This window comes from Aotus nancymaae, unplaced genomic scaffold (genome assembly GCF_030222135.1).
Source record: "Aotus nancymaae isolate 86718 unplaced genomic scaffold, 86718_ANA_hifiasm-v0.15.2.pri h1tg000089l, whole genome shotgun sequence".
Taxonomy (NCBI): domain Eukaryota; kingdom Metazoa; phylum Chordata; class Mammalia; order Primates; family Aotidae; genus Aotus; species Aotus nancymaae.
In genome coordinates this window covers 18935661-18959277 of record NW_026988504.1, presented here as the reverse complement: position 1 = coordinate 18959277, position 23617 = coordinate 18935661, and the positions used below count along the sequence as shown (strand labels likewise).

Sequence of the window (23617 nt, the reverse complement as noted above, 5' to 3'; positions counted from 1 at the left end):
GTGGAGTTTGCAGTGAGGCAAGATTGCACCACTGCACTCCAGCCTGTGCGACAGAGCTAGACTCCATCTCGCAAAAATAAAATAAATAGATAATAGACCAATTAATCACTCAGGGAGAAAATCTATCTCCCAGCTTCAGGGGAAGGGATAGGAAAGCAGCAGCACTGGCAGGACCCGCCAGAACAGCCAGCAACACCCACAAGGCTTCCAGAGCCATGGTGAAGACTGTGAGCCATCTGCAGCCTCTGGAACGTGGCAGGAAGGAGGCTGAGGGACATCACTGCCTGTGAGGTGTCACCCTGTCCCTGGTTAACCCCAAGGCTGGTCCAGTCTGTGAAAAACAAGACAGACAAAAAGAGCCAAATACCACTGCAAGAGGGATGGAGAAACCATGACAGCCAGGACAGTTAAGCCCCTTTGACCTCTGCTGGGCCCAAGGGAATGGGACATGGGCCTGAGAAGCAAGGCTGGGGACCAGCTTCATGAAGGAGGTGGCACAACAGCCCTGGGCACCCAAGGCAAGAGGCACCCAAAGGAGTGGGCTTCCCCAGCTGTCCGGTTCATTCCCAGGCAGCCCTCTGGAGAGCCTATCCTTTCCACGGGGATTCCCTGGAGCGGGAGGAGCAGTGCAGAGCCTGGATTACAGGCTGCAGATCAGCGTGAGGCAGCAGAGGACCAATCCCGAGGAGGTCCGTTTTCTCTCCTTCCTTTCTTCCAACAAAGGCTTACTGCCACCTGCTGTGTGCCAGGCATTGTCCTGGAGAGACAGATGCAGATCAGACAGACAAGGTCCCTGCTTTCATGTAACTTACAAGTGGGGAGACAGGGAGTTAAAAAGTAAACTAACGTTGGGGCGTGGTGGCTCACACTTATAATCCCAGCCCTTTGAGGGGCCAAGGCAGGCAGATCACTTGAAGCCAGGAGTTCCAGACCAGCCTGGCCAACATGGCAAAACCCATCTCCACTAAAAAAATACAAAGAGAAAAAAAAAATTAGCCGGGCGTGATGGCACACACCTGTGATACTCAAGATGCTGAAGTACGAGAGGCAGAGGCTGAACCCGAGAGGCAGAGGTTGCAGTGAGCTGAGATTGCACCACTGCACTCTGGGTGACAGAGCAAGACTGTCTCAAAAAAAAGTAACATACTACATATAATTACAATCCATATGTATGCATATGTATATATGTCTACACACACGCACAGAAACCTAACTGCACGTGTTTTGAAACACAGGTGTTATATTTCAACCTAACAAGCAGCATGAAGAAAAAGCAGAAGGGGACTGAGCATCAAGCGAGGGCAGGCTCTTGTTAGGGGCACAAGGAAGGTTCTGGGGAGGGAGAACTGGAGGCACAGGCCCCATGAAGGTCTAGGGGAGGCCACTCCCTTGGAGGGAAGTGGGAGGGCAAAGGCCCTGAGCAGGAATGTGCGTGGTGTCTCCATCCTGCCCTGCCCTCGTCCACTCCTGTCCCCATCAGAGGGGAAAGTTGCTGAGTGTGCAGAGATAGGCAGGCAGGAGTGCCAGCGGGCCATCAGAGAGGGCAGAGGTTGAAAATGTGAGGTGTGTAGCAGGGACCCCACCAGCAATTCCTGGAATCTAGGAAGCCTTCATAGACCCGTGGCTGTAACTGTGCCTGACTACATCGATCACCTGCCATTGAACCTGGACATCAAGCCAAGCTCCCTCATCCGCCCCAAAGGTTTGCCCTGCGGCCAGTGCTGTGGCTGAGTGGGGGGCATTGCAGCCCCAGCATTGCATTGCCCTGGCCACCTCTCCCCGCCAGGAAGGAAATCACAAAGAGGTTGTGTCCCAGGCATGTCCTCACGTTTCCCCTTAAGTTGGTAGGTCAGTCAGTCAGCTGCTCTGTGAGCTTTGTGGGCAGTGTGAAGAGCAGGAACAGCCCCAGCCATCTAGGACAGGGAAGCAAGGGTGTGAGGCCTGGGGTGAGCGATGACCATGGCCTTGGGTGGTGTCAGCAGACATAAACATTTGGAGGGGGAAGACGAGGCGCTGCGGATAGTGACAGCCATCTGATCACCTCCAGGAACCCACCATAAACGGCAGGGCTGGGGCTCCTGCGTGTTGTTCAAAGCCTGTGAGGCTCTGAGGTTTCATCTGGCTCCCAAAGCTGCCCCAGCTCTGGCCACACACCCAGCCGCTGGTTCTCCACCCGGCTCCTCGTCCTGGGAGAGCAGTGAGGATGTGGCGGTTGCTCTGAGCCAAAACTGCAGGGCAACGGAGCCGAAGCCTGGAGGATGCCCCAACTGGGCACACTGACCTTGGTGACTCCTCCAAGGTCGCAGCAAGTCAGCTGCACAGTTGTCCTGAGTGAGAGGTTTCACCTGACTCTGCTCCCTCCTCTACGCCAGCCTTTATGCTTCTCTTGACCTTGGCCCTGGCCGCTGCCTCCTACCTTGAGCACTCCTATCAGATCAGCTGATCCTTGTCGGGAGCAGATTAGATTCAAAGGGTACAGTGACTGTAATGCAGAGGCTCCCCCACCCAAGAAACCACAGTCCTCTAATCCCTCCCAGCCATTGGGAGACTCTCAGAGGCGGCCTGGAGCCAGGGGAATCACATGCTCAGCTGGTCTCCCGGTTCCAGCTGATTTCAGTCTCTGGCCTCATTGCCCCATGGATCAGTCAGTGCTTGCTGCCTTCCAGGGATTCAGGGGCTGCTCCCAGAGCAGCAGCAGGGCCCTCCTACTCTTACAGCAAGAGGGAGCTCAGGGCTTCTGGGTAGATTTGGCTCAAGGCCTGGCCTCAAAGTTCTTAGACCCAAGAATGTTCTCCGAAAGTGAGTTCTTAGGTTCCAGGGCCCAGAGCTGTTGGAAGGAGACTCTAATAAGTCATTATTAGGCTTAATATGTTAAGTCATTATTAGACTTAACAGCCTGGGGTGTGATGTCAGGTCCAGGTGGATGTGACTGAGTGCTCTCATCTCTCTGGAAGATTTTTTTCTCCCCTTCCATATCCCCTTCAGCTGATAAATCCAAGCACCCCGGGGGCTCATGCTGGCCCAGCGCTCAGTCTTGGCTACTTCCTGTCACCCTGGGGTCCAAGCCCAGCTGCTCCTCCTTGCCTGGACACAGCAGCAAATGTGATCTCCCCACACCAACTAGTCCAGGCTCCTAAGCTCTTTAGTGCCCAGTGCTGAAGACCCCCCACGACACCCCCATGCTGTCCCCCACTGCACCCCATAGTGTCCAGGTGCCAGGTCACCACCAGCCTCCCCCAGCCAAGGCTCATCCAGGCTCCTCTTGGGGTCTCTCCTTGGAGGCCGCCAAAGCCTTTCCTGCCAGCTAACCATCAGAGAGAAGGCATCGCCCCCACTTCTCTCCTCCCTGCACATCTGTCAACCCAGCCACCCTGGTCGTGAGGGGAACGGCATGTGAGGACCTGACCTGGCCCCAGAAGTCCGCTGCCATGTTCCCCAAAACATGGGACTTTTTGCCTGTAACATCTGCATGAAAGGCCCTCTCGGGAGGTGCTTCTTAAAACAAACGGCTCCGAGTGAGCTAAAAACTAAAGGTCATTTTCTCCCCCAGTAACACCCCCCATGACCTGTTACTGATGTCTTCCAGTGAAGTTATTTACCGAAAGGTTCTTGAGAAGGGCTTGGGGGACCACGCAGCGGGGCAGGAAGCTGCCAGGGGCCTGAGGCCCCTTCAGAGGGCTTGGCCAGGCCCTAGACTTCTAGAGCGGAGGGGTGGACCCAAAGACAAATTTGCCTCCTGTGTCCTCGGTCCCCTGATAGAGACAGGATGAGAAGCCAAGAGAAGGGTGCCTCTCCCCAGCCCAGGCTCCCATGGCCACTCAGACGGCAGCTGTCCCTCCTTCCCTCCCTCCCTCCCTCCCTGTGGGTCCCCCATGTTTCTGTCTCTGCTCCCACAGCAGGCTGTTTTGTTCCTCTCCGACTCTGTCACCCTCCTCTGCTTCTTGGTCACAGACTTTCTCCCTTCCCTCCAGCTCTGTCCTCCTCTCTGACCTGAAGTTCCCTGGGCTTCTGGAGGCAGATGATAGTCTCCAGCTTTTCAGACAGTGGCTGCTTTCATCCCATTTCCTGGCCCCTGTCTGGGAACGGTGAGGAAGAAACACGCAGGCACAAATCAGTGTCGTGGGGCTTTAGGGCCAAATCAGGCGCCCCAGTCCCTGAGCTCCCAGTGGAGGTGGAGAGGGGTCCGTGGCATCCAGCTGGAGCCCTTGGAGCCCTCTGTGGTACTGAGGCCCAGCAAGCAGGCAGCGCCTGGCGAGCCCAGTTCAGCTGCACTGACACAGACAGGTGAGGCCAGCAGAGGCCTGAGTGCCCCACCCCCACCTCCAGCTGCTGCTAAGGAGGAGGCTGGAGTCATGCATTCTCCATCAGGCTGTTTGCAAACCTGTCCTGTGCATGGGCAATCAGGGCTGGGCTAGGCTCTGGAACAGCTAATGTGAGGGGGGCCTGCTTTCCACCAACCAGAGGCCCACGGGGAGGCAGATGTGTGAATGGTCGCAGTGCCGAGGGCTGGGTGCTGCACTCTTGCGAGGACAGGTTTTTGGGGAAAGAAGGTCAGAGAAGGCTGAGCACGATGGCTCATGACTATAATCCCAATACTTTGGAAAGCAGGTGGATCACCTGAGGCCAGGAGTTCTAGGCCAGCCTGGCCAACATGGTGAAACCCAGTCTCTACTAAAAATACAAAAAATTAGCCAGGCGTGGTGGCACTTGCCTGTAATCCCAGCTACTCTGGATGCTGTGGCATGAGAATCGCTAGAACCTGGGAGGCAGAGGTTGCAATGAGCCAAGGTTGCACCATTGCACTCCAGCCCGGACAAAAAGAGCGAAACCCCATCATCTCAAAAAAAAAAAAAGTCAGTGAAGAGCTGCATTGAGGGACAGGGGGAATCAGCAAGACATGGGGGGTGCAAGGGGCACATTCCCGGCAGAAGAGTGAATGGCCCAGGGAGCCACGTCTGTGTGGACACTTGTGGAGCAGCCCCCACAGACCACTGAGTTGGCAGGATGCAAATGGAGTCTAACTAGGGTTGCAAACATTTTTTAGTTTGCCAAGTAAGGACATTTAAAAAAAATCGTCTTTTATTCTCACCACCATTTTACAAAAGAAGTAATAATATCTCAACTACAAAAAAATAAATCGAAAGGTTATTTGGAATAAAAGATATTGTAACCAAGAAAGGAGAGCTGGCAACTTGGCTGATACATCTGGTTGATTTCGTGTCTATAAATCAGTATTGCTGTTTTTCCCTCATTATTGCTGACTACGGAACATTTTATCGGGATCAGCCCTGCCAGGGAGCTGGCCTTCGGGAGCTGCTGCTAGAGGGACTTGTGCAGTAGAGCAAGGCCTGGGGAAACGGAGGAGGCAGGGGCCATGCCAGGAAGGACTTTGCACTCACGCTCAGGAGTGTGGATTTTATCGCCAAGGTGAGGAGACACCGGGGCAGGGTGCTAAGTGAACAGAGTGGAGCATCCTCAGAGCCGTGTATAAAAATGCACTAGGGAGGAGGGCAGGGGGTCCGGAGGAGGGGGCACAGTGGGAATGACAAGGGTCTGTACTCAGGTGGGGAGAGTGGAGTTGGGCTGGAGTAGAGGGGTGTTGAGGAGGACTTGAGGAGCTGGGCAGCGAAGGGCAGGGCCAGAGGGGCCACCCAGAGCTAGCGAGAGGTGTCGTCCCTGTCCACTTTCCCACGGGGACAGCAGCAGATGGATCTTTGATTTCACTAGAGGCAGAAGCAGGAGAAGCAGATTTAAGATTTGGAATTGGGCCAGGCACGGTGGCTCATGCCTGTAATCTCAGCACTTTGAGAGGCCCAGGTGGGTGGATGGCTTGAGGTCAGAAGTTCGAGACCAGCCTGGCCAACATAGTGAAACCCTGTCTCTACAAAAAATACAAAGATTAGCCAGGCATGGTGGCACGCACCTGTAGGATGAGGCAGGAGAATCACTTGAACCTGGGAGGCAGAGGTTGCTGTGAGCTGAGATTGCACTGCCACTACACTCCAGCCTGGGTGACAGAGCGAGACTCTGTCTAAAAAAAAAAAAAATTGGGATTGAAGGACTGGAGGAACATCCTGGCTCTACAAAATGTGACACTTGATACTGTCCAGCCGGAGTAGCCCAAGGCCTCATGCAATCTGTAGGATGGAGAAGGAGGGGACAGCTGGTGGCCCCCAGCGGAGACACTTGTCCTGCTTTGCCTCCACCCGTTGTGTGACCTTTGTCTACCTACCAACCACTCTGTGCCTTGATTTCCTTATCTGAAAAATGGGAATCAAATGGTACCTAACTCACAGGGTTGCCAGGAGGTTTCACTTCTCTGTGTAAAGTGCTAAGATGCCTGCCTCAGTAGACACGGCCTCACGTTGCCATTTCACATGCCACACTGCAGCACCCACAAAGCGCCGGGTAATGGAGGACAGTTAATGTTGGTGACGTGGGGGAAGGAGGCACGATCATGGCAAATACCAGGCCTGGCTTCAAAGGAAGGCCCAGGTTCAGGGCTGCCTTCCGGGCTTGGGCGCTTTTTTTTTTCCTTTTTGAGAGGGAGTCTCGCTCTTTTTGTCCAGGCTGGCTGAAGTGCAATGGCACGATCTCAGCTCACTGCCACCTTTGCCTGCCGGGTTCAAGCGATTCTCCTGCTTCAGGCTCCTGAGTAGCTGGGACTACAGGTGCGTGCCACCATGCCCGGCTAATTTTTGTATTTTTACTAGAGACAGGGTTTCACCATGTCGGCCAGGCTGATCTTGAACTCCTGACCTTGTGATCCGCCTGCCTCAGCCTTCCAAAGTGCTGGGATTACAGGCATGAGCCACCATGCCCAGCCAGGTCAGCGCATCTTTCTAGACCTTCTGCTTGAAATGTGAGTCTTGAATGTGAACCTCTGCCTCCCAGGTTCAAGTGATTCTCCTGCCTCATCCTACAGGTGCGTGCCACCATGCCTGGCTAATCTTTGTATTTTTTGTAGAGACAGGGTTTCACTATGTTGGCCAGGCTGGTCTCGAACTTCTGACCTCAAGCCATCCACCCACCTGGGCCTCTCAAAGTGCTGAGATTACAGGCATGAGCCACCGTGCCTGGCCCAATTCCAAATCTTAAAACAGCTCGCCTGCTGAACTCCCACTCCTCCTTTCAGGGCTCAGCCTAAGCATCACCTGAGGCCAGGCTCAGGGCCTGCCCTGCACCTCTACATTGCCTCTCTGGGAATGACTCCTTTAAACATCCCGGGAGCTTGTAGAGGTGGTGTCAGAGGCCTTCCAACTAGAGCGACTCCATCTTGAGTGGGGGCTAGGAAAAGGAAGCTGGGGCTTGCTGGGCTGCGTTCCCAGAAAGGTATTCCCAGCCTCTAGATGTTTACAGTTAAGGGAACAGACTAATAATGTTTACTAAACAAACCCAAACTTGGGAGTGTCCAGACATACCGATACCTTGAGAATAAAAGCATTCCTAATTTTGCTTCAAAGATAATATTCAAATAATAATAATTCAAATATATAATTCAAACAATAATATTGATTCTTGCAAAATATGGTAATTTTAAAAAGGAATCTTTATCACCAACCCTTGTAGCAGAGCACATCTCCCCATGATCTTTTTTTATCCCATATATATTCAAGCATTGTACCTAGAGCGGACGAGTTCCCTCTTCCTCTTACTTTTGGGAACGCCCTACTCTTATCTATGGCGTAGCTGTACTTTCAACACTTCACTTTCTTAATAAACTTGCTTTTGCTTTGCACTGCAGACTCGCCCTGAATTCTTTCTTGAGAAAGACCCAAGAACCCTCTCTTGGGGTCTGGATCAGGACCCTTTCCTGTAACAGTGCAACCAGGCTGCCCCTGCTCACTGGGGTGTCCAGGCATAGGGTCAGTGCCTGCTCTTCGAAGGTCTTGGTGAAAACCTATGGAAGAATAAGTGAGTCTAAGAAAGAGAGGGAACATTTTTAATGAAGACCAGGCAAGATTAGGCAATAGGGGAAAAGACAGATATGCGTCAAAGCTTACTCACATGTTCCTGGCCTGGGAGGCAGACATAGTTCATAGACCACTGCAGAGCCGGCTATATCCTGGGCCTGGAATGAAGAGGTACCTCCCTCTCCTCCCCTGCTTCCTGGGGTTCCCTGCCTGACATCCTATAGCGGGGTACACTGCAGACAGGGCCAGACAACACTGAGCTGCCACACGGCATTGTCTCTGACATGTCACCAATTTTCGTAATTTATTTTTTTTTTTTACTGTGGTGAAATACACTTAACAGCCAGACGCAGTGGCTGACACCTGTAATCCCAGCACTTTGGGAGGCCGAGGCAGGTGGATCACTGGAGGTCAGGAGTTCAAGACCAGCCTGGCCAACATAGTGAAACCCCGTCTCTACTAAAAATATAAAAATTAGCCGGGTGTGGCAGCGCACACCTGTAATCTCAGTTACTTGGGAGGCTCAGCTACCAGAAGGCAGAGATTGCAATGAGCTGAGATTGCACCACTGCACTCTAGCTTGGGCAACAGAGTGAGACTCCATCTCAAATTAAAAAAAAAATACACATAACATAAAACTTGCCATTTTAACCATTTTTAAGTGTGCAGTGGTATTAATGATAGTAAATGTGTTCATAATGTGCAGCTGTGACCACCCTCCCTCTCCAGAACTCTATTTAGGTGTTAAACTGAAACTCTGCCCAGTAAACGATAACCCCCAGTTCCCTCCTCCCTGCAGGCATGTCAGCAACTGTTAAAAACAATGTCTTGCTTAGTAAATTTGTGCTCAACCAAAAACTAGGGGGAAGAGCTAAAATAAGATGTGAAAGTTAAGATGGGATTGCTGAGCGAGTCAAAAGCAATTAAGATTCAATTGACAGTCAGCATTTAGAGGGAGATGTCAGATGCATATTGACAAACTGGCCATTTTTCACCTGGAAGAGATCTGAGGGTCTGCATTGACTTTCAGTTTCTATATGAGCCACAGCAGGTGAGGAGGCTGCCGGAACCACCCAGCCCTCTTCAGCTACACTGAGGGAAGAAAGTGCATTACGTGGATCAGGCTCCCTCTGCACTTTTTAGGCCAGCCCTGAGGCTTTACTTAAATAGGGCAGCACAGTTTAGGAGAGATGTGGAAAATCTGCACTCCATTCCCGAGAGGATGACAGAGCGTCAGGATACAGAGAACCTCTCTCCCCGAGAATCACTGAAGGCGCTGTTTCTCCTACAGAAAAGGAGATGTGCTTAGACATGGTTGGTGCCTCCCATCTTGGAAAGTGACCGGGTCAAAGAGAAAAGACTCATTGTTTCTCTAGAAAGTGAGAAACAATAAGCCTGGCCTGGCACAAGACTAGCCTGGCCAACATGGAAAACCCCGTCTCTACTAAAACTACAAACATCAGCGGGGCATGGTGGCACACACCTGTAATCCCAGGTACTCAGGAGGCTGAGACACAAGAATCGCTTGAACCTGGGAGGCAGAGGTTGCAGTGAGCCAAGATCGCACCACTGCACTCCAGCCTGGGTGACAGAGCGAGACTCTGTCTCAAAAAAAGAAAAAGAAAAACAAGAATAAAGATGAGGCAGGAGACATATTTAGCATAAGAAAGCAGTTTCCAACAACCACAGTGGCTCAGCCCACAGAAGTAGCGAGCTTCTGTCCTTGGAAACATTCAGATTTTGAGGGCAGGATGATTGATGTCAAGGATACCAGAGACTCGACTGGCCAGGGAGCAGGGTTTCCCCATTGTTGTCCCGTTCCAAGCATCCCATTCTTAAGGAATCTCATTTTTTGAAATGTAAAATTGCCGAGTGCGGTGGCTCACGCCTATAATCCCAGCATTTTGGGAGGCCGAGGCGGGTGGATCACGAGGTCAAGAGATCGAGACCATCCTGGTCAACATGGTGAAACCCCGTCTCTACTAAAAATATAAAAAAAATTAGCTGGGCATGGTGGCGCGTGCCTGTAATCCCAGCTACGTGGGAGGCTGAGGCAGGAGAATTGCTTGAACCCAGGAGGCAGAGGTTGCAGTGAGCCGAGATCACGCCATTGCACTCCAGCCTGGGTAACAAAAGCGAAACTCCGTCTCAAAAAAAAAAAAAAAAAAAGTAAAATTAAGAATAAATAAATTTCACTTATTAAAAGTAGTGATTATCCCATTTATCTTTTTTTATGTTTATTGCGAGACTGTTATGCTCTGTTGCCTAAGGTGGAGTGCAGTGGCATTATCTCGGCTCACTGCAACCTCCGCCCACTGCAAGCTCTGCCTTCTGGGTTCAATGATTCTCCTGCCTCAGCCTCCCAAGTAGCTGGGATTCAGGCGCTGACCACAACAGCCAGCTAATTTTTGTACTTTTAGTAGAGGTGGGTTTCACCATGTTGACCAGGCTGGTCTCGATCTCCTGCTCTCAAGTGATCTGCTTGCCTCAGCCTCCCAAAGTGCTGGGATTACAGGCGTGAGCCACCGCACCTAGCCTAATTATCCCATTTTAGTCATCAAAAACCTACATACTATCAATCATCCGATGCCTAGCTTGGGGTTGACTGAATAGAAGTGACTCAGCCTTGGGATCTAGAAGAGCTTCTGAGAAACAGAGGTTGTTCCAGAGTGGGGTTTGAGAAATGACTCAGGGGTTCTACAAGTAGACAAAGGAGGTCTTTGCAACAGAGAGACTCAGGTGAAAACATCAGCTCCGGAATAAACTACTAAGTATAAAGTGGGACTGAGAGGAGGCTGGAGGCAGCAGGGTGCAGATGAAAAAGGTCTTGTCAGTTTAATGAGGGCCATGCAAGAGTTTTGCCCAGGAAAACAGCATGAGTGAAGAGCAGCTGGCCAAGAAAGAGAAAAGAGAATCCAACTGCATTCAAAGTAAGACCTTCTGTTTATCAAAAGACAGCCCCACCACCAAGGAAATTCATATAAGTCACAAACAGGGAATGATATCTGCAACACATTTAAAAGACAAAGGATTCACATAAAGAATATATAAAGAACTCTCAAGAATCAGTAAGGGAAAGAAAAGAAATGAGCAAAGGAAGCAAACAGGAATATCACAGAAGAGAAAGCAGACATGTCCTGTAAACACACACACAGATATTTAACCTAACTGGCAACGAGGGAATGAAAATATGTCACGCCCCTCAAATTGGCAAAAAATTAAAAATTGGACAATAGTAAGCGTTGGTGAAGCTGTGGAGCAACGTGGGAACTCTCATTCACTGTGAACTCTCATTCAATAGTGCAAATCAGTGTAACTATTTTGAAAGCAATTTGACCTCTGGATACCCTTGAACTTTTGCGTGCCTTTGAACACCTGCACACACCTGGCCCAGTGACTTTACTCTCAGTGTATTCCCTGAGCAGTACTTCTCTCAAACTGTGGTGAAGGACCTGTCTTGTTTCTGTGTTAATTTTCAGTTTGTTGGGGAAATAATGCTTTTTGTAAATACAATAAAAATGAAACACTAAAAAATGGAATGAGAAAAAGACATGCAATTTACAAGCCCTGATGTCTTGTTATTAGATTCAACAGACATAAAATTACTTATGTACACCAAGGAGACCTATACAAAATGTTCCTGGCAAATCATTTTGTAATAGCAAAAAACAAAAAGTAACTCAAATGTCCATTGACAGGAGATCAGAGAAATAAATTGTGATATAATCACGTGACAGACTGTTACAGAGTTGTGAAAATAAATGAACTACAACTATATGCAACAACAATAAGTCTTAGAAACAATTGTGAGAAAGAAGTTTCTGGTTGGGCACGGTGGCTCACGCCTATAATTCCAGCACTTTGGGAGGACAAGGTGGGCAGATCACCTGAGGTTGAGTTCAAGACCAGCCTGGCCAACATGGTGAAACCCTGTCTCTACTAAAAATACAAAAAGTTAGCTGGGCATGGTGGCGGGCGCCTGTAATCCCAGCTACTCGGAAGGCTGAGGCAGGAGAATCGCTTGAACCTGGGCAGAGTGGGTTGCAATGACCCAAGATTGCCCCATTGCACTCCAGCCTGGGCAATAAGAGCGGAACTCCAGCTCATTAAAAAAAAAAAAAGAAGAAGAAGAAGAAGAAGTTTCTGTCACCCAAAATAAACCTCATGCCTATTTTCAGTTACTTCCCCTTCTTCTTAACCTCAGGCCCAGGCAACCACTCATCTACTTCTGTCTCTATAGATTTGACTTTTCTAGACATTTCCTATACATGGAATCTTACAATATGTAGTCTTTTGGGTCTGGCTTCTTTCACTTAGCACACTGTTTTTGGGGTTCGCCCTTTGTTGTAGGATATATCAGAACTTCATTCCTTTTTATTGCCAAATAATCATCTGTGTCAAGGTACTGCGCTTTGCTCATCTGTTCACCAGCTGATGGCATTTGGGTGCTTCCACGTCTCTGCTACTTTGAAGGATGCTGCTTTGGGTGCAGGTGTTTGCACTGATGTGTTTTCATTTCCCTTGAATTCAAACTTAGATGATATTGTTATTATAAAGCTCTACAACAAGAAATTCATCAGTGTGACGTTTACAGACACACACAAAGTACTGAAATTTTTTTTAAGGGAATAATAACAGCATTCAGGGCCGGACACGATGGCTCATGCCTGTAATACCAGCACTTTGGGAGGCCGAGGCGGGCGGACCACCTGAGGTCAGGAGTTCAAGACCAGCCTGGCCAACATGGTGAAACCCTATCTCTCCTGAAAAATACAAAAATTAGCTAGGCGTGGTGGCAGGCACCTGTAATCTCAGCTACTTGGGAGGCTGAGGCAGGAAGAATTGCTTGAACCTGGGAGGCAGAGGTTGCAGTAAGCCAAGATCGTCTCACTTCACTCCAGCATGGGCGATGGAGCAAGGCTCCATCTCAAAAAACAAGACAAAACAACAATAACCACAACAAAAAAACAGCATTCAGGGAGCAGATGGGGAACACGGGGGTGGGAAGGGAAGGACACAGCTGGAGGAAAGGCTGATGGCTGGTGGGTTTACGGGTGTTCAGTTTTTATTATGCTCCATAACTTACATATAGATTTTATTAGATATCATGTATACATACATATGCTACATAATAAGGCAAGGCCAGGCACAGTGGCTCACACCTGTAATCCCAGCACTTTGAGAGGCCAAGGTTGGTCGATTACTGGAGGTCAGGAGTTCAAGACCAGCCTGACCAACATGAGGAGACCCGGTCTCTACCAAAAAACACAAAAATTAGCCTAGCATGGTGGTGCACACCCGTAGTCCCAGCTACTCAGGAGGCTGAGGCACGAGAATCGCTTGAATCCAAGAGTCAGAGGCTGTGGTGAGCCGAGATAGTGCCACTGCACTCCAGCCTAGGCAACAGAGCTAGACTTCATCTCAGATAATAATAATAATAATAAGGCATTTTAAAAAATGAAAGCCTGTCTCCAACGCCCTAACAACCAAGATTCCAACTGCAGCGACAGGTTGCACCCCTCTGCGCCCCTCGCTGGCTTTCAGAGGGCACTCAAAGGCCAAGGCACTCCCACGGGTGCCGCTGTCTGGCCTGAAAAGCCCAGTCCCAGAGATCTGCAGAGCTCCTCCATGCTTCCCCAGGGGCCTTGCTTCCCACTGGCCACCCTTGGTAGAACAAACAGCCCATCTGTGCACCCTTCTTCCTCCTCTCCTTGACCCCCTCCCCTCGTGTACTCTTCCACGAAGCAGCAGCAGCCCCGACTTGTATTTGTTTGTTTTGTCTGTTGTCTCCCAGATGTGTGTGCAGAATGTGGCTCCAGGAGCAGGACCCCGGCTGGCTCATAGCCCAAGCCCCGATGTGCACATACCTGGCAGCCAGGGGGGCTCAGGAAATAATGCAGAGTTAACAGAAGCAGCCGAGACTGTGATGCGATGGAGAGAACGAGGGCTATCATCAGCCTGAACTGCTCTCGACAGCTGAAAGCACAGGCTGTGTTGCTGTTGTTACCTTGGGCAGACACACCTTTGGTAAATACACGATTTGTATTTTGAGGTCTGGAAAGCAGTCATCAGACCCTCATGAGCTTTAGTAAGACTACATTTCACTCTGTTGAAAATTGAGCATCTGAATTGAGATGTGTAAAATACACACCAGATTTTAAGACTTGGCACACACAAGAAGGTAAAATATTTCATTAATAATTTTTGAGCTGTGTCTGGTGGCTGCACACTTGTAGTCCCAGCTACGTAGGAGGCTGAGGTGGGAGGATCACGTGAGCCCAGGGAGGCTACAGCGAGCTGTGATCACACCACTGCACTCCAGCATGGACAACAGGGAAAGACCCTATTTCTTAAAAAAGGGGAGGAGGGGGTTAAATAAATAATAATTTTGATATTGATTACATGTTGAAATACTACTACTTTGGATATATTGGGTTAATTAAAGTGTATTAAAATGAATATTACAAAAATATAAAATTATATATGCAGCTCTCATTATATTTATGTTGGACAGACATTTCCATCATGATATGGCCTGGCTTTGTGTGCTCACCCAAATCTCATCTCAAATTGTCATCCTCACGTGTCGAGGGAGGGGTCTTGTGGGAAGCAATTGAATCATGGGGGTGGACTTCCCCCTTGCTATTCTCATGATAGTGAGGGAGTTCTCACAAGATCTGATTTTTGTTTTTGTTTTTGCTTTTATTTGGAGACGGAGTTTCACTCTTGTTGCCCAGGCTGAAGTGCAATGGTGAGATCTCGGCTTACTGCAACCTCAGCCTCCCGGGTTCAAGTGATTATCCAGCCTCAGCCTCCCAAGTAGCTAGGACTATAGGCACACGCCACCACGCCCAGCTAATTTTTTGTATTTTTAGTAGAAATGGGGTTTCACCATGTTGGCCAGGATCGTCTCGATCTCTTGACTTTGTGATCTGCCTACCTCGGCCTCCCAAAGTGCTAGAATTACAGGTGTGAGCCACCACGCCTGGCCATTTTTTTTTTGATGGAGTCTCACTCTGTCACCCAGGCTGGAGTGCAGTGGCACAATGTTGGCTCACTGCAACCTCCACCTCCCAAGTTTAAGCAAGTCTCATGTCTCAGCCTCCCAAGTAGCTAGGATTACAGACACGAGCCACCATGCCAAGCTAATTTTTGTATTTTTAGTAGAGATGGGGTTTTGCCATGTTGACTAGGCTGGTCTCCAACTCCTGACCTCAGGTGATAGGCCTGTCTCCACTTCCCAAAGTGCTGGGATTACAGGCGCCAGTTACTGCGCCCGGCCAAGATCTTATGGTTTAAAAGTGTGGCACTTCCCCACCCCTGCCCCCTGCCGCATGTAAGATGTGTCTCACCATAAGTTCGCCTTCACCTTCGGCCATGATTGTAAGTTTCCTAGCCACGTGGAACTGTGAGTCAATTAAACCTCTTTTCTTTGTAAATTACCCAATCTCAGGTAAAACAGACTAATAGCAGGGTGAAAACAGACTAATATACATCATAACGGAAAGGTCCACTGGTCTAGAGTCTAAACAAACCATTCTCACTCCAAGCAACCCGATCCCTCCCACATCCACATTTGGTCCAACCTCCCTGCCTGAGGGTCCTAACCCTCTCTGATTCTCTGGAGCTAAGCCCTGCCTTCCTCCACATGAAGCTGTCTTGCCTGTCCTTTCCTGCTGGTAGGAACCATCTTCCTCCCTTAATATCTACTATTTATACCAGACATAAGCACTTAGGCTGCGAGAACTAATTTCCTCTTCAGCTTAATTTTTACGTTAAAGGCAATTAATACCCTTCTCTCTTAACTCAGTGCCTTGCATATAAGGAATGGTGACTGATGGTTCTAACAGTATTAGTAACGCCTTGTTTTTCTGTGGTGCTTTACAACTCAAAAAAGATCTGTCATGTTCCCGCAACCCTAAGAAGGAGGACAGGTAGAGATTTTCATAGCCATTGTATACCTGAGGAAACTGAGGCTCAAAGAGGTTATTTTGCACAGGTCATAAGGCCTGTTAAGGTGGCCCCTATTTTTTCGGCTGGAGGCAAGTGCTGTTTCCCCTCCACTGTGCTTTTCGTGCCCACGTAAAAACACAGACAGTTAAAACTGAATATAGAAAGAAAAGATTAGCATGGGTCTGGGAAATGAGGGCTGCTTCGTGTTAGAGTCAAGACTTGACCTGAACTTTGAGAAATGGGCAAGTTTGGGCCAAACAAAGAGGAAGATGCAGACTTTTGGAAAGAGAACCACAGCTATTCTGAAAACCAATCCATAATCAGAGATCTTGATTAACGAAGAATGATGAGTTAAACATTTGGACATTTTTTTTTTTCAACAACAGCTTTTAGCATGACATCTTCAATACAGAGGATAAAAAGAGAAAAAAAGGGCTGGGTGCGGTGACTCACACCTGTAATCCCAGCACTTTGGGAGGCTGAGGTGGGCGGATCACGAGGTCAAGAGATTGAGACCATCCTGGTCAACATGGTGAAACCCCGTCTCTACTAAAAATACAAAAATTAGCCGGGCATGGTGGCATGCACCTGTTGTCGCAGCTACTCGGGAGGCTGAGACGGAAGAATCGCTTGAAGCCAGGAGGCGGAGGTTGCAGTGAGCCGAGATTGTGCCACGGCACTCCAGCCTGGTGACAGAGCAAGACTCCGTCTCAAAAAAAAAAAAAAGAAATAAAGAAAAAAAAAAGAAAAAAAAACCCAACAGCTTTATCAAGATATAATTCATATACATAAAATCTGCACCCTCACCCCCTTTTTTTGAGATGGAATCTCACTCTGTCACCAGGTTGGAGTGCAGTGGTGCAATCTCTGCTCACTGCAACCTCCGCCTCCCAGATTGAAGCGATTCTCCTGCCTCAGCCTCCCAAGTAGCTAGGACTACAGGTATGCACTACCACACCCAGCTAATTATTTTGTATCTTTTTTTTTTTTGAGATGGAGTTTCGCTCTTGTTACCCAGGCTGGAGTGCAATGGCACGATCTTGGCTCACCGCGACCTCCGCCTCCTGGGTTCAGGCAATTCTCCTGCCTCAGCCTCCTGAGTAGCTGGGATTACAGGCACATGCCACCATGCCCAGCTAATTTTTTTTTGTATTTTTAGTAGAGATGGAGTTTCACCATGCTGAACAGGATGGTCTCGATCTCTTGACCTCGTGATCCACCCGCCTCGGCCTCCCAAAGTGCTGGGATTACAGGCGTGAGCCACCGCGCCCGGCCCCTGTATTTTTAATAGAGACGGATTTCACCATGTTGGCCAGGATGGTCTCGATCTCTTGGCCTCGTGATGTGCCCACCTCAGCCTCCCAAAGTACTGAAAATCCCCCCTTTTAAAGTATACAATTGAGTGGCTTTTAGAATATTCAGAGTTGTGCAACCATCACTACTAACATTTCACTACCCCTAAAAGAAACCCCATACCACAGATTCTGATGCCGCCAGGAGCCCCGTACTACCAGCTGTGGTCAACCCCACCGTGTTCTTTGACATCGCCATCAACAGCAAGGTGTTGGGCCGCGTCTCCTTCGAGCTGTTTGCAGATAGGTTTCCCAAGACGGCAGAAAACTTTTGTGAACACTGGAGAGAAAGGATTTGGTTACAAGAGTTTCTGCTTTCACAGAATTATTCCAGGGTTTATGTGTCAGGGTGGTGACTTCACGTGCCATAATGGCACTGGTGGCGAGTCCAACTACGGGCAGAAATGTGATGATGAGAATTTCATCCTAAAGCATACAGGTCCTGGCATCCTGTCCATTGCAAATGCTGGACCCAACACAAATAGTTCCCAGTTTTGCATCTGCACTGCAAAGACTGAGTGGTTGGATGGTAAGCACGTGGTCCTTGGCAAGGTGAAAGAAGGCATAAATACTGTGGAGGTCATGGAGCGCTTTGAGTCCAGGAATGGCAAGGCCAGCAAGAAGATCACCATGGCCGACTGTGGACAACTCGAGTAAGTCTGACTTGTGTTTTATCTTAACCACCAGACCATTCCTTCTGTAGCTCAGGAGAGCACCCCTCCACCCCATTTGCTCGCAGTGTGCTAGAGTCTTTGTGCTCTCGCTCAGTTCCCTTTGGGTTCCATGTTTGCATTGTTCCCTTCCATGCCTAGCTGGATGGCAGAGTTAAGTTTATGATTATAAAATAAAAACTGAATAACAATTGCAAAAAAAATGAGAAAGAAAGAAAACCCATGCCCTTTGTCAGTCACTCTGTTTTCCTCCTCCCCTAACCCCCTGGCAACCACTAATCTGTTTTCTGTCTCTATGGATTTGCCTATTCTGGACATTTCACATAAACAGAGTCATACAACATGTGGCCTTTTGTGACTGACTTTTTTCTTTTTCTTTTTTTTTCATGTTTGTTTTTGAGATGGAGTTTCGCTCTTGTTGCCCAGGCTGGAGTTCAATGGGGCAATCTCAGCGCACTACAACCTCCACCTCCCAGGTTCAAGTGATTCTCCTGCCTCAGCCTCCTGAGTAGCTGGGATTGGAGGCACACTCCACCAGGCCTGGCTAATTTTTGTATTTTTAGTAGAGATGGGGTTTTGCCATGTTGGTCAGGCTGGTCTCAAACTCCTGACCTCAGGTGATCCACCCACCTCGGCCTCCCAGGCCTGAGCCACCATGCCCGGCCTGCCTTTTTTCACTTAGCATACCAGGTTCAAGGTTCACATATATTATAGAATATATAACGACTTCATTCCTTTTTATGGCTAAATAAATACTCCATTGTATGAATTTACCACATTTTGTTTATATATTAATCAGTTGATGGACATTGGGATTGTTTCTAAAGTTTAGCTATTATGAATAGTATTATGCTACTGTGAACATTGGTGTACAAGTTTTTGTGTAAATGTGTTTTCAATTCTCTAGAAGTAGAATAATAAGATCACATGGTAATTCTATATTATACATCTTGAAGAACTGCCAATCTGTTTTCCAAAGTGGCCTCACCATTTTACAACCCACTAGCAATGTAAAAGGATTCCAATTTCTCCATCTCTTTGCCAACATTTGCTATTATCTTTATTTTTTCCATCTTAGTGGGCAGAAGTGTTTTTCATGTGATTTTATTTGGATTTCCCTGACAACTAGTTAAGTTGAACATCTCATCCTTGTGTTCACCGGCCATTTGTATATTTGCTTGGATAATGTCTATTCAGATCCCATTTTTTAATTGAGTTATTTGTCTTCTTTTCTCGAGTTAATTGAGTTCTTTTTAAAAAAATAAGTTGTGTTTTTTTAAGAGACTGGATCTCACTATGTTGCCTAGCCTGGAGTACAGCACTTATTGACAGGCACAGTCATGGCGCACTACAGCCTCCAGCTCCTGGACTTAAGCAATCCTGCCTCAGCCTTATCAGTAGCTGGGATCCCAGGTGTGTGCCACCATGCCGACTATAAGAGGTTTTATATATTCTGTAAACAAGTCTCATACATAGTCCCTCCCTTATCTAAAGTTTTGCTTTCTGAGGTCTCAGTTACCTGTAGTTGACCTTGGTCCAAAAATATCAAATGGACAATTCCATAAATAAACAATTCATCAGTTTTACACTGCGCGTCGTTCTAAGGTGAGTGATGAGATTTTGGCTGGCTCAAGACGAATCGTTCCTTTGTCCAGCAGAGCCACAATATACATACTACCCGCCTGCTAGTCACTTAAGGGCCATTTCAGTTATCAGGACTGTCGCAGCATCGCAGTGCTAGAGTTCAACTAACCCTTATTTTACTTCATAATGGGCCCCAAAGCGCAAGAGTACCCGTGCCTGCAGTTTGGATCTGCCAAAGAGAAGCCAAACAGTGCTTCCTTTAAGGGAAAAGGTGAAAGTTCTCAGCTTTGGAAAGAAAAAGATTGGCTCTATGTTGAGGTCGCTAAGATCACGAATCTTCTACCCGTGAAATTTTGAAGAAGGAAAAAGAAATTCATGCTAGTTTTGCTGCCACACCTCAAACCGCGAACGTTGTAGCCACAATGTGTGATTAGTGCTTAGTTAAGAAGGAAAAGGCATTGTATTTGTGAAGACAGAAACAGGAATGTGTCCTGATTGTGATGCCAGAAAGCACTGAGCCTACAGGAAGAGGTCAGCAAAAGATCCCCTGAAAAGTGACTCCAAGCCATTCACTGCAAGGGATGGTTACACAGATGCCGGAACACAGAAGGTCAATAGTAGCTTAATGCTACATCACAGCTTAACTCGGTATCATTCACCTCACTTCATCTCATCACATCCGTATTGTGCCACTGTGCTCATCATCACAAGAACAGTGAGTATAGCACAAGAAGATATTTTGAGAGAGAGAGAGATCATATTTACATAACTTTCATTACAATATATTTTTATAATTATTCTATTATTAGTTATTGCTAATCTCTCTTACTGTACCTAATTTGTACATTAACCCTTGTTATAGGTATGTATGTATAGGAAAAAACATAGTGTACATAGGGCTTGATGCTTCCTTCAATTTCAGGTATCCATTGGGAATCTTGGAATGTACCCTGAGGATAAGGGGGGCTGCTGTACTACACACTTTACGAATATCTTCTCTCATCCCCTGGGTTGTCTTTTCATTTTCTTGATAGTGTCCATTAAAGCACAAAAGTTTTAAATTTTGATGAAGACCAATTTATCTATTTTTTCTTTCATCACTTATGCTTTTGGCATCGTATCTAAAAAACCATTGACTGACTAATCCAAGGTCACAAAGATTTATGCCTATGTTTTCTTCTAAAAGTTTTATGGTTTAGTTCTTACATCAACATCCATTCTGAGTTGGTTTTTTTGTTTGTTTGTTTTCGTTTTTGAGACAGTGTCTTACTCTGTCACTCAGGCTGGAGTGCAGTGGCACGATCATGGTTCACTGCAGCCTCAACCTCCTGGGCTCAAACGATCCTCCCACCTCAGCCTCCCAAGTAGCTGGACTATAGACATGTGCCACCACGCCCAGCTAATTTTTTTGTAGAGATGAGGTTTCACCATATTGCCCAGGCTGGTCTAAAACTCCTAAGCTCCGGTGATCAGCCCACCTCAGCTTCCCAAAGTGCTGGGATTACAGGCATGAACTGCTACACCCAGCCCCAAGTTTTGTATATCGTATAATAAAGGGGTCCAACTTCATTCTTTTATATGTGGAAATCCAGCTGTCCCAGCACCATTTGTTAAAAAATATTTTCTTCCCCATTTAATTGCCCTAGTAGCCTTGTCAAAACTAATTGAACATAATTGTAAGGGTTTACTTCTGGACTCTCAATTCTATTCCATTGTTGAGCATATTTTTGAGCCATGTTTTTCTCTCCTGTGGTAACTGGTGACCTGTACTTCCTGGAAGAGAGATGATCAGAGAGTCCTAAGCCAACCGAGTTTCCTCGAGTGGGTCAGGTCTCTGTGGCTCTCTGTGCCAGCCTATTCATAATGACATCCTCCTGCAGGATTTGAGCCTTCTTCTTTGTTGTGATGGCAGCCGAGGAGGTGGCTGACTGCCCAGACTGCCTTATCTCTTTCCACCTCTTAAGGTTATTGTAAATACCAAATTAGATTGTTTATACACAAGAATTTCGCACTAAAGCACTATACAAATGTAAGCTATATCTTTCTGTTTATCCTTCTCCTTCATGAGTAAGACTCTAAAAATAGAAGATATTTTTAATTTTTACTCATTGGGCTTAAAGATGCAGTGTCTATATTATTGCAAATTCCAAATTAATGAAGTCTGGTTCTTCACGTGTTATTCCTGCAGGAGGCTGTGAGCTCACCCCCGGAGTGTGAATATGAATGTGGGTCATTTCCTCTCTCCTCTGCACCCTTCCTTGGATGAGGTTGTGCCCTGTGCCAGGCATCGTGCTAAACTCTGGGAAAACTACAGAGAATAAGCCAGACACCATCTCTGCCCTCCAGGAACATACAATTTAGTGAAGAAGCTGGGAGATTTAACAAGCCATTCTAATAAAGTGCGACACTGAGGGAGGTGCAAGGTGATGCCTCCCCCAGCCCTGGTATCAGCTGCTCCAGGTCCAGGAGAAGACTTCGATGACCTTCCATCCCTGTTGGAAGTGGAGGCAGAAGCTGTTTAGCTGACACAGTCCCTAACCCAGGGTCTATAGACATTGAGGAAATGCCGGTCGCACAGTCAGACCAGAGCATGAACCAGCAGAAGCAATGCCTGCCCTCCATCCTCCTGAACAGGGCTCTCAGGAGCTCTTCAGAGCAAAGCTGGCCTCTGGCTGAGGGTCTCTAGATACAGGTTAGGCTTCAGGCTCTTCTCCCCTCCACTCATCTCCCCTCCCTTGGACACCCTCCTTCAGGGGCTGACAGGGCCCCACTCTCGTCTCTCCCTGACCCAAGCCTCTGCCGGCAGAGAGACTGCTTCCTCCCAGAAGACAGCAGCTCATTTGCACACAGACATCCACAGCCTTCAAAGCCTGGAAGAACAAGCTGTTCGGACCCCTGAGAGCAGGGTGGCTCCTGGGAGGAGAGCCCAGGCCACCACCTTGCCCTCCCCTGCCCTCATTGGGGCTGCTCTGATCACAAATGCCCAGCCCCCAGCCATGCAGCCGGCCCTGCAGTGCACCCATGTCCCCTGGTACCCACTGACTTTCCAAGCCAAACTGGGCAGCGAGGAGTTGTGAGGGAAAACCACAGGTTGGGAAGGAGGTTGGCAAAGGGGGCCAGGGCCCAGGCCTGCCCCTAGCTCTCCTCTCACTGGCCCCTCTCCGGCCAGTGTTTAACAAGGCCCTGCCTTCTCCCCCTAGGGCTGGGGACAGCCACCTTCCTCCTCACCCCACCGCACCCTCTCCCCTGGCACCACATCATCTGACAAGTCAGCGCAATCTCACAGGGATACGTGGTGTCACAGCCTCCTGCACACACACTCCATGCTGCACAGCAAGCCACACGTGTCCCTCAGAGCCCCAGACAGCAGCCCCCACTCACCCAGAAGCCCAAGTGATTCCCAGCAGCCCCCAGCAGCCTAATGGGTTGGGGTCTCAGGAGCAGCTGTCCCTGACTCCTTCCCTGATCCCATCACCCAGCCTCAACCCACGGTTCCTCCATCTCCCCACCTCCCACCGTGCCATCGGGCATCTGTCAGGGTGAAGGGGCCTCCTGCCTCTGGGGGCAGATGCCATGGTGCTGAGGTGGCCTCCACAACCGCCCTGTGCGCCAAAAGGACAACACCGTCCTCCCTCCCCCACACTTGTCACTTTGAGGGACACGTGGATGAGACAGGAAGACAGGGGAGTGTGGAGACCTGAGGTGACTTGGAGCAAGCCTCTCAACCTGAAAGACAGTTTCTTTATCTGTAAAATGAGGGGGTTGTTCGCATCTCTGAGGCTTTATGTCGCTCTCAAAGCCTGCCAGCCTCGGGCTCTAGGACTCTGTAGGGATCCTGTGTGATGTTTTCTGCTGAGCGACTGACTGGCAGCCCGTGTCCCCGGGGGAAGAGGGCAGGCGCTTCAAAGCTCCTACGCTCTGTGGCTCCCCCTCCCAGAGCAGCGCCCCCTTTCTCTCCCCCTTCCTCGCAGCCCCCACTCCAAGCCCCAGGTGCGCCAGCTGCCCTGAGCCTCTGCGACACCTCCCGGAAGCGCCTGCAGGACACCTAAGGTCTCCCGCCACACCCGGCAGGCGACGTCCCCGCCTCTCGACCACGGCCTAGTGAAGAAGCCCGCCGGGACCCATCGGCCCCATCCCCGCTGCA

The 23617-nt window shown here is 48.8% G+C and overlaps 1 protein-coding gene and 1 pseudogene across 1 annotated transcript in view; one reads left to right on the top strand and one right to left on the bottom strand.

Annotated features, from left to right (window-relative positions):
* The window catches only part of LOC105711375 (transmembrane ascorbate-dependent reductase CYB561), a 42854-nt gene that overhangs the window by 18013 nt on the left and 1224 nt on the right, over positions 1-23617 (bottom strand). The window lies entirely within an intron of this gene.
* Positions 15291-17876, top strand: LOC135271680 (peptidyl-prolyl cis-trans isomerase A-like; annotated as a pseudogene).